The sequence below is a fragment of the Erinaceus europaeus genome, chromosome 5, assembly GCF_950295315.1.
Source record: "Erinaceus europaeus chromosome 5, mEriEur2.1, whole genome shotgun sequence".
NCBI lineage: Eukaryota > Metazoa > Chordata > Mammalia > Eulipotyphla > Erinaceidae > Erinaceus > Erinaceus europaeus.
Genome location: NC_080166.1, coordinates 123,185,491 through 123,200,842, shown reverse-complemented (window position 1 = coordinate 123,200,842; position 15,352 = coordinate 123,185,491). Strand labels below are relative to the sequence as shown.

Here is a 15,352-nt window from a genome sequence, read left to right as displayed (position 1 = left end):
GAGATAAAACATATGAACACATTTAATAAGGAGAGGTGCTAGCTTCATTTGTTTGTATTGGTACTAAAAACCTAACCCACATATAGACACCATGAGTTCTACCATTACACAAGACTCTGGTTTTATTGTGTGGTAGGGATATTCTTAAAGCACTTGTTAAAAACTGATCTAGGGGGCTGGGCAGTGGTATACCCGGTTAAGTGCATGTAGTATGAAACACAAGGATCTGGGTTTGATCCCCCATCTCCTTACCTGAATGGGGGGGATGCTTCACAAACAATGAAGCAGGTCTGCAGGTGTCTATCTTTCTTTCCCATTTTCTATCACCCTTCTTATCTCAATTTCTCTCTGTCCTGTCCAATAAAATGGGGAAGATGACCTCCAGGAGCAGTGGATTTGTAGTTCTGGCGCCAAGTTCCAGCAGTAACTCTGGAGGGAAAGAAAGAAAGAAAGAAAGAAAGAAAGAAAGAAAGAAAGAAAGAAGAAAGAATGAAGCTGATCTCAATTGTAACTAACTGTTTTAAAAGTAGAAAACAAATCACAAGACTATGAATACTCTAATAATTTCTCTTTTTGAGCTTCTTGCCTGCTAATCACTTAGCAAGGGCCAACACTTTACTGGTCAAGTTTGCATACTTCAGTGCTCAGCCCACCTGCATAAAGTTCTCCTTTTAAGGATTTTATGAAAGGAATAATTATTATCTTCATTTTTAGATGAGAAAAGTGAGTCACAGAGATGTTTATGAGGTTTGGAAGACCCCTTTCTCAAATAAAAGAGTATATTCTCTGGAAAAAATAAAAACAAACAAAAAACTTCTAGAATTGAGAGAAGGAATTAACTTTCCCTTTATAGTCTCTCTAACATGGCTACTGCTATACTCAGAAAACTTGTATTTTCATAGAAATGAAGAAACCCACCTTCTAAGCTGTTTAATTTTACTCTTTGGAAAATTAAGACTATACATCATTGCAGAAGTGATATTTTATTAAATATCTTTTATTTATTATCAGAGACAGAGAGAAATGAGAAAAGACGGGAGATAGAGATGGCGAGAGAGAGGGTGACACCTGCAGCCCTGCTTCAGCAAGGGCTCGAACCTGGGTCCTTGCTCACTGTGATATGGACGCTTAACCAGGTACGCCACCTCCTGGCCCCCGTAGGTGTGATATTTTTCTTAAAGCACAAAAGATTGCGCAGAATTCCAGTAGACTTTATCTTTAAAATACGTCTTTTTATTTAAAATGAAAGGACTCCACTAAAGAAAGGTTCTAACTTCTCAGAGAGTTAGATCTAATAATAATATTCTGGTATTCACATTTTTATTGTCTTGCTTTTTAAAAAAAAAGATATTTTAATATTTATTTATTTCCTTTTTGTTGCCCTTGTTGTTTTTATTGTTACTGTAGTTATTATTGTTGAATTCATCAATGTTGGATAGGACAGAGAGAAATGGAGAGAGGAGGGGAAGACAGAGAGGGGGAGAGAAAGATAGACACCTGCAGATCTGCTTCACCGCCTGTGAAGTGACTCCCCTGCAGGTGGAGAGCCAGGAGCTCCAACCGGGTTCTTCATGCCAGTCCTTGCGCTTTGCGCCACTTGCGCTTAACCCGCTGCTCTACCACCAGACTCACGCTTTTTTTTTTTTTAATAAGAAAGAGAAAGACCAATATACCACCCACAACTTTGTAGGCTGAGCCAAGAAGCTTATGCAAAATTTTCACTTTAAAATAGTCAACTGAAAATTTAGATGGAAAAGAGTGCTGCCAATATTTACCTATAAGTATTTGATAGTTTCTGGTCTAATATCCAAGTCCCTGATCCATTTAGAGTTTACTTTTGTATATGGTGAAATGTAATGGTTCAGTTTTGCTCTTTGGCGTATCTTAACCCAGTTTTCCCAACACCATTTGTTGAAGCAACTGTCCTTTCTCCACGTAATAGTTTACACCCCCTTGTCAAAAAGTAGATGTCCAGGGAGTCAGGGTGCAGCGGGTTAAGCGCATGTAGCGCAAAGCGCAAGGACCTGTGTAAAAATCCCAGTTGGAGCTCCCCGCACCCCACCTGCAGGGGAGTCGCTTCACAGGTAGTGAAGCAGGTCTGCAAGTGTCTATCTTTCTCTCCCCTTCTCTGTCTTCCCCTCTTCTCTCTATTACTCTCTGTCCTATCTAACAACGACGACATCAATAACAACAACAATAAAATGACAGCAGAGGCAACAAAAGGGAAAATAAATAAATATTTTTTAAAAAAAACATTAAAAAAAAAAGTAGATGTCCGTAGGTGTGAGGGCTCATTTCTGAGGTCTGTTATGTTCCCCTGGTCTATGTGTCTTTTCTTTTCTTGTTTTTTTTTTTTTTTTTTTGGTTGAACTGTTCCACTACTGGCAGTTATAATTACAATGGTCCTATAGTATAGTTTGAGATCTGAGAGTGTGATGCATCCCGTTCTGTTCTTCATTCTTCTCATAATTGTTTTGGCAATTGTAGGTATTTTTCTGGTTCCAGGTAAACTTTTGTGGCTTTTTGTTCTACTCTCTCTAAAAAACTTTGGAATATACCTAAAATAGACCTACTACCTTTTTCCAGAATAGAAACCCCAAATCTTCATCTGCAATATTCCAACCTTAATGATTAATTAACAATTTGTTCTGCTTTGTACCTTAACTCTTTTTTAGCTACCAGGTTCCAGATGCTACCATGTTGTAAACCGGACTTCGCTGGGCAGATGACCCCACCAATGTGTCCTGCAGCCCTGTTTCGCCAAAGCTCTGCCCCACTAGGGAAAGAGGGAGACAGGCTGGGAGTATGGATCGACCCTCCAACGTCCATGTTCGGCAGCAATTACAGAAGCCAAACCTTTCACCTTCTGCACCCCATAAGGACCCTGGGTCCATACTCCCAGAGTGTTAAAGAATAGGAAAGCTGTCAGGTGAGGGGATGGGATACAGAGTTCTAGTGGTGGAAACTGTGTGGAATTATACCCCTCTTATCCAATGGTCTTGTCAGTGTTTCATTTATAAATAAAAATTTTAAAAAGAAAGTTAGTAGGACCTTAATGAGGATAGCATTAAGTTTGTATATGGCTCTGGATAGAACATTTATTTTGGGGAGTCGGGTGGTAACTCAGTGGGTTAAGCGCACATGGTGCAAAGCGCAAGGAGGGGCATAAGGATCCCAGTTTGAGACCCCGGCTCCCCACCTGCAAGTCTGCAGGTGTCTATCTTTCCCTTCCCCTCTCTGTCTTCCCCTCCTCTTTCCATTTCTCTCTCTCCTATCCAACAACAACGACATCAATAATAACTACAACAATAAAACAAGGACAACAGAAGGAAATAAATATAAAACAATTTTTTAAAAATCAAAAAATAATATTTATTTTGATAATGTTAGTTCTTCCAGTCCCATGAATATGGGATATCTTTCCACTTCTTTCTCTCTTTTTCTATTTCCTTGAATAGTGACTCATAGTTTTCAGTATACAAGTTTTGCACTTATTATGTTGGGTTTATTCTTAGATATTTTATTCATTTTGTTGCTGTAGTGAATGGGACTGATTTCTGGATTTGTGTGTGTGTGTGTGTTTGTGTAAAGGAATGCCACTGACTTTTATATGTTAATTTTGTAGTCTGATACCTTGCTATATTGCCTGATAATTTCCAAGAGCTTCCTGTTGGATTCTTAAGGCTTTTCTATGCATACTATCATATCATCTGTAAATAAGGAGAATTTGATTTCTTCTCTTCCAGTCTGTATCCCTTTAATTCCTTGCTCCTGCCTGAGTACTATGGCAAGAACTTCCAACACTATGTTCCAATACTATGTTGAATAGTAATGATAATAATGGACAGCCCAGTTTAGTACGTGATCTGAGGGGGAATGCTTCCAATGAGCATGATGTTAGCTGTAGGTTTGCTATATATGGACTTCACTAGGTTAAGGAATTTTTTATTTATTTCCATTTTTTTGTATTGTTTTGATCATAAAGAGATTGTTTATTTTGTCAAAGGCTTTCATTGCATCTTGTGAGATAATCATATGAATTTTTTTAATTTTCTTTTATTGGTGTGGTGAATTACATTTATCATTTTACAATACTGAACCAACCTTGCACTCCTGGGATAAATCCTACTTGGTCATGATGAACAATCTCTTTAATGTACTGCTGTATCTGGTTGGTTAGAATTTTGCTGAATATTTTAACTTCTATATTCATCAGAGACATTGGTCTATAGTTTTATTTTTTTGTTGTGTCATTTCTGCTTTTGGTATTAGGGTGATGTTTGCTTCATAGAGACTGGAAGGAAGTATTTCTGTGTCTTTAATATTTTGGAAGAGCTTTAGAAGTAGAAGTATTAACTCTTCCTTGAAGGTTTTGTAGAATTTATTATTGAGAAGGTTCTTGGTAACTGTTTCAATTTCTTTGGATGTGATTAGCCTGTTTATATTTTCTAGTTCCTCTTTGTTCCATTTTGGTGGATTGTGTGTGTCCATTGTGTCCATTTCTTCCAGGTTTTCTAGTTTGGTGGCATATAGTTGTTCATAGAAGCCTTGTGTGATACTTTGGATTTCTGTGGTGTCTGCTTTAACATCTCCTCTTTCATTTGCAAGTCTACTTATTTGAGTCTTCTCCCTTTTTTTGTTGTTTTCTTTTTGGTTTTTGGTTTTTGTTAGTCTGGTCAAGGGTTTGTTAATTTTGTTTACCCTTTTGAAGAACCAACATTTACCTTTAGCTTTATTGATCTTTTATATTTTCTCTAATTTTTCATGTTATTTATTTCTGCCCTAATTTTAGTTATTTTAGTCCTTCTGATTGCTTTATGGTTACTTTGTTCTTCTTCTTCTTCTTCTAAATATTTATGATGTAAATTCAGGTTGTTTATTTGAGCTTTTTTTATTTCCTAATGTGTGCATGTATAGCTACGAATTTCCCTCTTAGTACTGCCTTATCTGTGTCTTGGCACCTTCAATGATATAACTCCAATGCAAAAAAAGACTAAATCAAAAGTAAACCAGGGGACTACATCGAGCTGAGTAGCTTCTACACAGCAAAAGAAACCACCACCCAAATAAGGACACTCCTTACAGAATTAGAGAAGATCTTACCATGCCATACATCAGACAAAAGACTAATAACAAAAAAAAAAAATATATATATATATATATATATATATATATATATATAAAGAGCTCACCAAACTCAGCAACGACAACAACAACAACAAAAAAAAAGTGACCCCATCCAAAAGTAAGGAGCAACATAAGTTTCTAAGGTTTCTAAATCTCAGACCACAGATCCCTTTTAGCTCTCATTCTCCTGCCCACCAGGATTTTACATTCTTCTCAAGTGTGATGTTGCCAAATGAAGTTTCTCATTGCAAACATCATTGTAAACTTTGTTGTGACTTCTGCTGGGTGATAGAGGAATTGTGAAAAATCTGATCAGTTCATACTACATACAGGAGAAGTCAGCCCTTAATAGATGGCTTTAGCACCTTGAAGAGTCTAGGACCATAAATTCAAAGATAACCTTGTGTTTATTTCTTGCTATATAATAGTATTAGTGATGTCATCTGAACTTCAGCATTCCACTTCACTTATGAAACTGTCAAGTAGATAGAAAGCAGATTATCAGTTGCTGGAGGTTACCTAATATGTGGCTTAATCAAAAAAAAACCTTCACATAACTATGATTATCTACACAATGATCCTATAAAGCAGAACCTATCATCAGCATCATCATACCCAGGAAGGTTCAGCAAATTTACCTGTGGCATTGATAAGTCTAATAGATGGAATTAGAAATTGAACTCAGGGAGCCAGGCAGTGGAGCAGCTGGTTAAGTGCTCACATTATAGTGCTCAAGAACCCAGGTTCAAATCCCTAGTCCCCACCTGCAGGGGAAAAGTTTCATGAGTGGTGAAGCAGGGGTGCAGGTGTCTCTCTCTATCTCTCCCTCTCTATCTCCTTCTCCCCACTCAATTTCTGTCTCTATCCAATAAAAAATAAATAAAAATTACAAAAATAAAGAGAATACAACAGGAGAGAAAGAAAGGAAGGAAGAAAGAAAAGAAAAGAAAAGAAAAGAAAAGAGAAGAAAAGAAAAGAGAAGAAGAGATTCTAAAGAAGAAACTCAAAGGTGGGCAGTAGCATATCTACTAAAGCACACATATTACCATGTGACCTGGGTTCCAGCCACCAATATCCATCTGCAGGGCAGGAGGGAAGCTTCTCAAACAATGAAGCAGTGCTGCAAGTGCTTCTTTTCCTCTTTCCCTCTCTTTACCCCCTAACCTCTCAAATTCTCCCATTCAGAAACTATATTCTTATAGAAGCTTCTTAATTCTCTTTGCCAATCTTAATTTCCCCTCTTGAACTCTTATAACACTACTACTGGTAGTCTTTCTCAAATGCCAACTTTCCAGTGGTAACTTACTTATATACATATGTCTTTTCTCTCTCGATAAGCTTTAAGATCACCAGCATTGTATCTACAAGTATTTCTTTATTGTAGCAAAGAATACTGGTTGGTAATTCACAAAATAGAGTTTTATATAGTTTGTAGACCTATGTTCTCTTATTTTCCCATCCATTCTTTTAACATTGATTAAATATATGATATAGCCATTGTGTTTCTAGTGTTTACAGTAATAATTTCATCAAATTACAGGCAAATTTTAAAAACCTTTTCTATTTATTTACTTTGGATAAGAACAAAAAGAAACTTAGAAGGAAGGGGAATACAGAGAGGGAGAGAGAAACCTGCCTACTGCGCTGCTCCACTGTTTGTGAAGCCTTTCCCTGGCAGTGGCTTGGTCCAGCTGTTTGCACAAGCAGGTATGTGTGCTCAATCACGTGGGCCACCACCTCGCCCCCATTGTAATGATATGAGTTGTGAATTAAATGTGATGCTCTTTCTGGTCATGAATCTTCAATCAGGGCATGACTCTATTATCAATGTTCTCTTACTGGAAAACAGTTTGATGATTTACTTCATGCCAGCGATTGTGGTGTAGCTCAGAGATTATCCACTTCACATAAGGAGAGGAACTTTCTGGGACACATTTTGGTGGGAAACTGACAAGCATTATATACAGCAACAAGAAACAAACTGTTTATATACCAATGGACTTAGTAGAGCAAAGAATATAAATATGCATGTCCTCTTAGAAGAAGTTTCAGATAATAATAATAAAAATAACCTTTCAAAACTCGTATGTGGCATGGAATTCTAAGTCCAAATGAACTCAGATCCATATTTCTTTATCCAGTAGATCAGATATCTTCCTCCATGGATTCCACTTGACTGGAGATGGTAAAAATTATTTAGCATTTTTACTTTCTGGGTTCTTACTATCTGTTTTTCCTTTTTCCAGAAGGCACTGTCCAGACCTGACCCTGTTTATCAGAATAAAATTAGACAGCCCTATATTGACTATAGATGGATAAGAGTTGGAAAATGACAGTCTGGATTTCAGGAATGATTGTGTATGGTACACTGCTTTGATTCTCCCTATTTGGCCCATCTCTGTAGATAATTTCCAGAAAATTCAAATTTGTGAAATGAGTAAACTAATCTGACAGCATAGAAGGGTGGGAAAGGATGTTGGTTCATTTCCCCAAAGAATTATCTCATAGAAAGACTATATATTATACCAGAGAGAGAAAGAGAGAAATAAGTTAGCATTTTTATGCCAGAAAAGGCAGCCAAAGTTTTTATATTATTCTGGGAAGAAAATGATCTTTCTGCAATTCCCATTTAGTCCTTCCTAGTAGAGTTTAGGACAGTACTCTTTGGGAGAGGCGCACGCTAATACAGCAGTTTCAGGAAGTGAAACTTGAAAGCACAAAGAAGTTTCACTGCACAGCTCCCTCCTCCACCACCACCACCACCCCTTTTTTTTCCTCTCAGTTGAAATCTATTGTCGTCTTTGCTTCTCAGCTCTCATTCTTGGCTTCTTCATTACCTACATCATCTGTTTTTCTGTCTTGCCCGACCCTCCCCGGACACACTGGCATCTGCTGTGCAAACATGTGGGTCAAAATTAGATCATAGATGAACATAGTGTGTAATTCCGTTGGAATTGTATTACCATTAAGCAATGATTCTTGCATATCTTTTTAAAAAGATGATCCACAAAGCATGTTATCGTATTTCCCCAGCCCCATAATAACATCTATTTTGAAGACACACACACCCCACCCCCAAATGGTACTCTATATGAAATAGCGCAGTAGGCTGGGCAAGAAAAAGGTTAATGAGGGAGAGTGGTTTAAGCTATTTTTTGGACAAATGGGGGTTTACCACAGGCAGCTTGTCCCTGCTGAGCTGCCTTACCACATCCCCACCATAGGTAGGACATCAAACTGAAAACCCACTGACGAACTGCTAAATCCATCCCTCGGGACAGATTTTGCTGGACCTCACCCTCTTAATGATTCTGAGTATAGGGAGAGCACATCTTTAATTCACAGTGAATTCTTTCCTAGATTAGTTGAGTGTCTTGAATCAGTGGTTGCAATGAGAGAGAGACTTTCAGGACAGGCCTCAGAGTAGATAATAAAATGAACTTCCGTGTCAACAGCTGTGCTATAAACCACTACCTGGCCCATAAAATGTTTTTAAAAAATTTAAATAAGGAAAACATAAAAACAAACACATAAACAAAATGCACTTGGTATACATTTTCCTATTCAGTACTTTTATTTATTTATTTGTATTACCGGCAGGGTTATCACTGGGGAATCAGTGCCTGTACAAAAGAAGCTACCACTCCTGACAGACGTTTTTTTCTCTACTCTTTCTTTCCTTCTTTCTCTCTTTCTTTCATTTGACAAGACAAAGAGAAATTGAGAGGGGAAGGAGAGATATAGAAAGAGAGATACCTACAGCACTGTTTCACTGTTTCACTATTCAAGAAGCTTCCCCCTGCAGGGGGAGACCAGAAACTTGAACATGTGCCCTAGTGTGCTCAATCAGAGCATCCCCTGCTGGGCTCCTGTCTGGTACTTTGAATTAGCTAGTGTTGTCTCTCATAAAGCAGTAAGTCCACAATTGATAGTTTTGGACTGTTTGAATGCTACGAACTCATCCACTAACAAGTTCTCTTCCCTGCTCTGCCCTCTCTTCAAATCACTGTGTGGCAGATACACACAAAAACATAGACATGTGTGTATAGGTACACAGAGCTAGGGAAGTAGATCTCTATCATAAAGCCTAGAAAGGCTTTTTTTTTTTTCCAACCAGGGTTATCCCTGATACTTGGTGCCAGCACTACAAATCCACCATTCCCAGTGGCCATTTTTTCCTTTTTTGGAAATTGAGAGATGGGAAATAGAGGGGGCTGGTGGTGGACAAACAGACAAGTGGTGGTGCACCTGGTTAAGTGCATGTGTTACTATGCAGGAAGACCTGGGTTCAAGCCGCTGCTCCCCACCTGTAAGTGGGAAGTCACAAGTGGAGAAGCAATACTGTAGGTGTCTCTATGTCTCTCCCTCTCTCACTCTCCATTCCCTTTCCCTCTCAATTTCTCTCCTGTCTTATCAAATGAAAAATAAATTAAGAAGTCAGAACTACTAATAAATAAATAAATCATGGCTTTAAACAGAGAGAGAGACTTGCAGACCTACTTCACCACTTGTGAAGCATCCCCATTGCAGGTAGGGAGCAGGGGTTCGAACCCAGGTCCTTGCACATGTTTTTTTGTGTGCTTACCTGGTATACCACCACCCAACTTCCTTTGTTCTTTTTCCCTTTATTTCATTTGATAGGACAGAGAGGAATTGAAAGAGAAAAAGTCTTCTCTTCTGAAAGATGCAGCTGAGCATCTGTTAGCAACCCTGACTTACAGCGGTTAGTTATCAGTGGAATTAACCAATTAACCGCCTCACCATGGAAAGCTTCCTGCAGGCTTGGGTTTTCTCTGTTGATTCTCAAAACTCCATCTCACCATTCCTCATTCCTCTGATGTCCAGAATGAGGAGCTGCCGGAGTCGGGCGGTGGCACAACGGATTAAGTGCCCACGGTGCAAAGCGCAAGGACCCGCATAAGGATCCCAGTTCAAGCCCCCCCTCCCCGCTCCCCACCTGCAGGGGAGTCGCTTCACAAGTGGTGAAGCAGGTCTTCAGGTATCTATCTTTCTCTGCCCCCTCTGTCTTCTCCTCCCCTCTCCATTTGTCTCTGTCCTATCCAACAATATCAATAACAACAACAACAATAATAATAATCACAACAATGTTAAACAACAAGGGCAACAAAAGGGGAAAATACAGCCTCCAGGAGCAGTGGATTCATAGTGCAGGCACTGAGCCCCCAGCAATAACCCTGGTGGAAAAGAAAGAAAGAAAGAAAGAAAGGAAGAAAGAGAGAGAAAGGAAGGAAGGAAGAAAGAAAGAAAGAAAGAAAGAAAGAAAGAAAGAAAGAAAGAAAGAAAGAAAGAAAGAAAGGAAAGGAAGAAAGAGGAGAATGAGCTGCAGCTGCTCTGTTGAGGCGAGGCACTTCTGCTTTCTTCTAAGTCAGCTAGAGCTGGCAGGGCCTTGGGGAGATGACTTTGGCCACTTCCTCTAGCGCAGTGTTGAGTCCTGTGCATGACAGCAGAACCTTTGCTTGCTTTCCTTTGTTCGTTTTCTTATCTTTCCTGTAATCCCAATAAACTGCTTTCCTGATGAGTTTTCAGCTTGGAGCTTATCAATTCTGTCTCTTCCAAACCAAATAGATCTCAGGACACTAGCTGGTTGTCAGGAGACAACAAAGTTAAATCCTTGGGTGGTGGGGGGAGGATAAAATTAGCTCCAGCTGAATCTCTACCGGGCTTTGGGGGAGTCTAAACTATGTTCGTTTTTATTTTTGAATCGGCTGACTGGTTTCAGTCTTCATTTCCTATCTTGATAGTGAGGCTCATTACTTTTTATCACCCATGAGGTAGTGTTTTGATAGTGCTAGCTGGGTTCTTCCTCTCCTGGATAATAGCAAGCCAGATAGCATGGTTTGTCAGCATGGAGTTTTTTCCGCCATGATAGTCCCCAGCTCAGTTCTACGTAAATATTATTATACTCCACATTAAAGTGTGTGTGTGTGTGTGTGTGTGTGTGTGTGTGTGTGTGTGTGTGTGTGTGTGTGTGTGTGTGTGTATGTCTAAGCCCAGAAATGCTTTAAAGCTAGTGAATAAGCATTTACTTTACTTCTAGCAAGGGCTAGAAGGGGATGGGGCCTAAATACTTTTGACAAACAGGACCCACTTAATTTGCTCACAGCAAAAGGAAAGCCAACCCAACAAAGCATCACTCCAATTCTTGAGTTTCTAAATTGGGAACTCTTGGATGATTGTTGCCTGAAGAATGTCAGAAAGACTCAGTCCCATTCAGCTCAGAGAAAATGCTGCTGCCCTGCTTCTAGCTTCAGCCCTTCCCACACCCAGAGCCTGGCGTCACTTACTCATCTCCAAGCACTCTCTGGAGAGCTTGTCACTTTTTCAAAACACACGTAGACTTGTCAAGACTAAGTTCAAAGGACTTTCCAAAGCACAGTGTGAGTTTAGTCCATATTTGGAAAGAGAAACACAGCTTTTAAAAAGGCTAACAGGGACAGCAGGTATACCCAATATAGAATTGGGGGCTGGAATTTCCATTCTGTGTGGTGTGTGTGTGTGTGTCTTTGTTTTACATTTGTGGGCTTACATTGTTTTTCCTGCTTTGTGAAACATATACATGCCTAAAGAGAATGCACCTTCTTTTAACATAATGGTAAAATGAAAGAATACTTATTTCTTTTTTTTAATTTCTTTATTGGGGGGTTAATGGTTTACAGCTGATGGTAAAATACAATCATTTGACCTAGTGGGGGTTTTATTGTTATGTGGAAAACTGAGAAATGTCATGCATGTACAAACTATTGTATTTACTGCCAACTGTAAAACATTAGTCCCCAATAAAGAAATAAGAAAGAAGCAGAAAAGAAGATTAAAAAGCACAATAGTTTTGTTGTCTGAGAGGTGGCACAATGGATAAAGCATTGGATTCTCAAGCATGAGGTCCTGAGTTCAATCCCCGGCAGCACATGTACTAGAGTGATGTCTGGTTCTATCTCTCTCTCTCCTCCTATCTTTCTCATTAATAAATAGATAAATATATTTTAACGAAACAACACAATAGTTTGTACGTGCATCATACTTTCCAATTTTCTATAACAATAACCCCCACTAGGTCATCCTCTGCCGTCATGTTCCAGGACCTGAAACCCCCCCACACACACACACCCCAGAGTCTTTTACTTTGGTACAATAGAAAGAATACTTATTTCATTTTTAGCTCCTTACTAGTGAATTTATGGTCCATAGTTTTATAATTTGTCTAGGACTCTCAGGCCATTGGCAGCAAAAATATGGGCAGAGAAGGCTAATTATACATACAGCACGAAGTGTACATTCAAACAGGTCATACCGAACTAAGCAAACTACAAAGGCAAATGTGAAGTTAAGATATATGTACATACATGATTCCAAATGAACAGGATTACTTCTGACCTCACCAGAGTGTCAATGAGCTTAGAGGGCTGACTGTAGCTGGCTGGAGTGTACATCACCCACCAAGCACAGGGAAGCATGGAGAGCTGCACCCCTGTAATGATGTGGGCCAGTTCAGAAGAAAGTCCAGGTCCACCCCAGTTGCTCTGTGCTGTAGACAATGGTCTGGACTCATCCTTACATTCTTACCTTGGCACTGGCACTGTGACTAACTCCCGGTCAGCCAGGAACTGTGAGCCTCTGGCTGAACTCTGCCCTTGGGAACAAAGTCATCATTCTAAAAAGGATTTTGATGTGTTGAGCCGAACTGAACGTCAAGATGAGGGAGATACAGGCCCTTGGTGGGGAAAGCGGGGTCATTAAAAATAATGAGCAACCTCTCACTTCCTTCTTTTTATTAACTTTCTGCAAAGGACAGCCCGGCACTCTCTTATCCATCAGTCTTCACTTGTACTAATATCCGCTAGCAAAGGGCTTCAAATTTTTCCAGATCATACTCCATAGTGCTTGGAACCACCCTGGAAAACACCCAGGGTCTTTGTATTTCCCTTCTGTCACTTCGTCCACCCTAGAATTGATTTTCCAGTAACTGTCCCTAAGCTTAAAAAAATTAAAATAAAAAAATACAGCACTTTTTTTTGTATTCCTCTTCTAGTATCCAGGGATAGTATTTTCCCAGACAGCGAATAGCACAGAGCAAGTACAGAGAAAACAATTGCTCAGTACTCATCCAAGAGTACTGCTTATTCCCAAATTTCCCTAAACATCCCCCACAGTATTAATTCATGTCTAGGAATCTTTAGGAGTGGTTTCAACACTTAATTGTTGGCAGAGTTTTGCATTCAGAATTCTGATAGGAGGGAAGAAAGAGGACTGAATGAACTGGATGGTTGGTAAAATGCCAGACTTCTCTCTCTCTCTCTCTCTCTCTTTTGAAAAGATTTCTAGAATGAGTTATGGAGCTAGCTGCCCTGAGTTAGTACTTTGTTCTCTTGAAGAACTGCTGCCTTGGTGCCAAATAGCAGAACTGAACTCTGATCTTCTTCCCCTGTAGTTAATAACTTAAGCCAAGCTTTTGATCAAAGGGAAGGAAACACAAGAGCCAAGACCTAGGGAAATTGTCAGCTTGACCAGAAATCCCTGTGACCCGTGGTTCCAAATGAGCCAAGCTTCTATTAATCAGAGGGCAAGAGAGGAAGCAGTACTTGGACACCTATTAAATGTCAGACTTTTGTCAGGTGCTTTATTGACTCTAATTCATTTAATTCTCAAACTAACCCCAGGAAGCTGACATAACAAGTCAGGATTTTGTTCATTCACTCAACAAATATTTATCACACAATAACCATATTCAAGACGTGGTACTAGATGCTGATGATCTGGTGATAAAGTAGACAGACTCATTCTGTATTCACAGAGCTCACAGTTTAGTGGGAGATATAGTATATCACGCGTGCAGTTATAGGTCCAGTGAGCATTACAGAAGTTTAAAGTTTAAGTGCTTAAGCAGGTATAGGAAATGAAGAGACTGTCTATTCAGCCATTCAACACACATACGGACATGTGGTTTTTGAGCTTCCTTTAACCGGGTAACTTTTTTTTTTTTTAATTTCATTGTGTTTCATTTTGTGTTGCCTTTGGAAAGACTTGCGTATGAATCATTCTAGAAAACTTAAAGGAATTTGTTTCTACTGGAATCATATTGATCCCCCTCTAATCTACAGAAGACGCATTTCTGGAATTGCTCCAAATAGATGTAGGGTACCCCAAGAGACTAGACTCCAATCTAAACTCTAATTAGTTTCTGTCTCATGTGGACCTGGATTAGTTGTTAAACCAATTATCTGAGAGGGGTCAGTCAGTATGAGATAACCCAGCTCTTTCTGGTTCTTTCAAGCAACGACAGGGTCCCAGTGAACCCCAAGTCCTGCTGGAAGCCCAGTGAGAGCAGATGAGAAGACAGATTGGTCTCTGCAGAAGAGGCAACTCCCATCCAGGCCACAGCCTGACTGTAGAAAACACGTAGGCATCTTTGGGTGTTGGTGTCATGCTCAGTCTCTGTGAGCTTATGCACTCTGCAAAATGATACTTGTGAATCTGGATGGGGGAGTACAGTCAAAGACAGGCTGGATTAAGCCCACATAGAAATGGAACCAAAATTACTTTCAACCTTTTTGCCAAAGCACCTAACTCATTTACTTGCTGCACTTGCTTTAGGAAGAAACTATCTTCCAAGCACCAAATTAATCCTGTGGGATACTTACTCAGTGATAATATTTAGGATGTTTTTGCTGACCACCATGCCTATATTTGGAGGGTCTTTGACCTCAGACATATATTCTTACAACTCTAGGCTATTTGATTAAATTGGTGTTTACTCAGTTACAGTTCCATTTCCTCTGCAATGGAAATGATCTAATGGGGAGCCCCGCGGTGACGCAGCAGGTTAAGCGTACATGGTGAGAAGTGGAGGGATGGGCGTAAAGATCCCGCTTCCAGCCCCCGGCTCCCCCCCTACAGGTGGGTTGCTTCACAGGCTGTGAAGCAGTTCTATAGGTGTCTTTGTCTCCCCCTCTCTGTCTTCCCCTCCTCTCTCGATTTCTCTGTGTCCTATCCAACAACAATGGCAACAATAATAACAATAACAACAACAACAACGATAAACAACAAGGGCAACAAAAGGAAAAAAAAAAAAAAAGCTTCCAGTACTCCGCTTCCCCAGAGCCCTGCCCCACTAGGGAAAGAGAGAGGCAGGCTGGGAGTGTGGATCGACCTGTCAACACCCATGTTCAGCGGGGAAGCAATTACAGAAGCCAGACCTTCCACCTTCTGC

At 39.8% G+C, this 15,352-nt stretch overlaps 1 long non-coding RNA gene across 1 annotated transcript in view; it reads right to left on the bottom strand.

Moving 5' to 3' along the window:
- The window catches only part of LOC132538732 (uncharacterized), a 141,345-nt gene extending 128,695 nt beyond the window's left edge, over nucleotides 1-12,650 (bottom strand). The window contains exon 1 of the long non-coding RNA XR_009550085.1: nucleotides 12,489-12,650. This is a non-coding gene — a long non-coding RNA (uncharacterized LOC132538732). The remainder of the gene's footprint in view (nucleotides 1-12,488) is intronic.
- Between the last annotated feature and the right edge of the window lie 2,702 nt (nucleotides 12,651-15,352).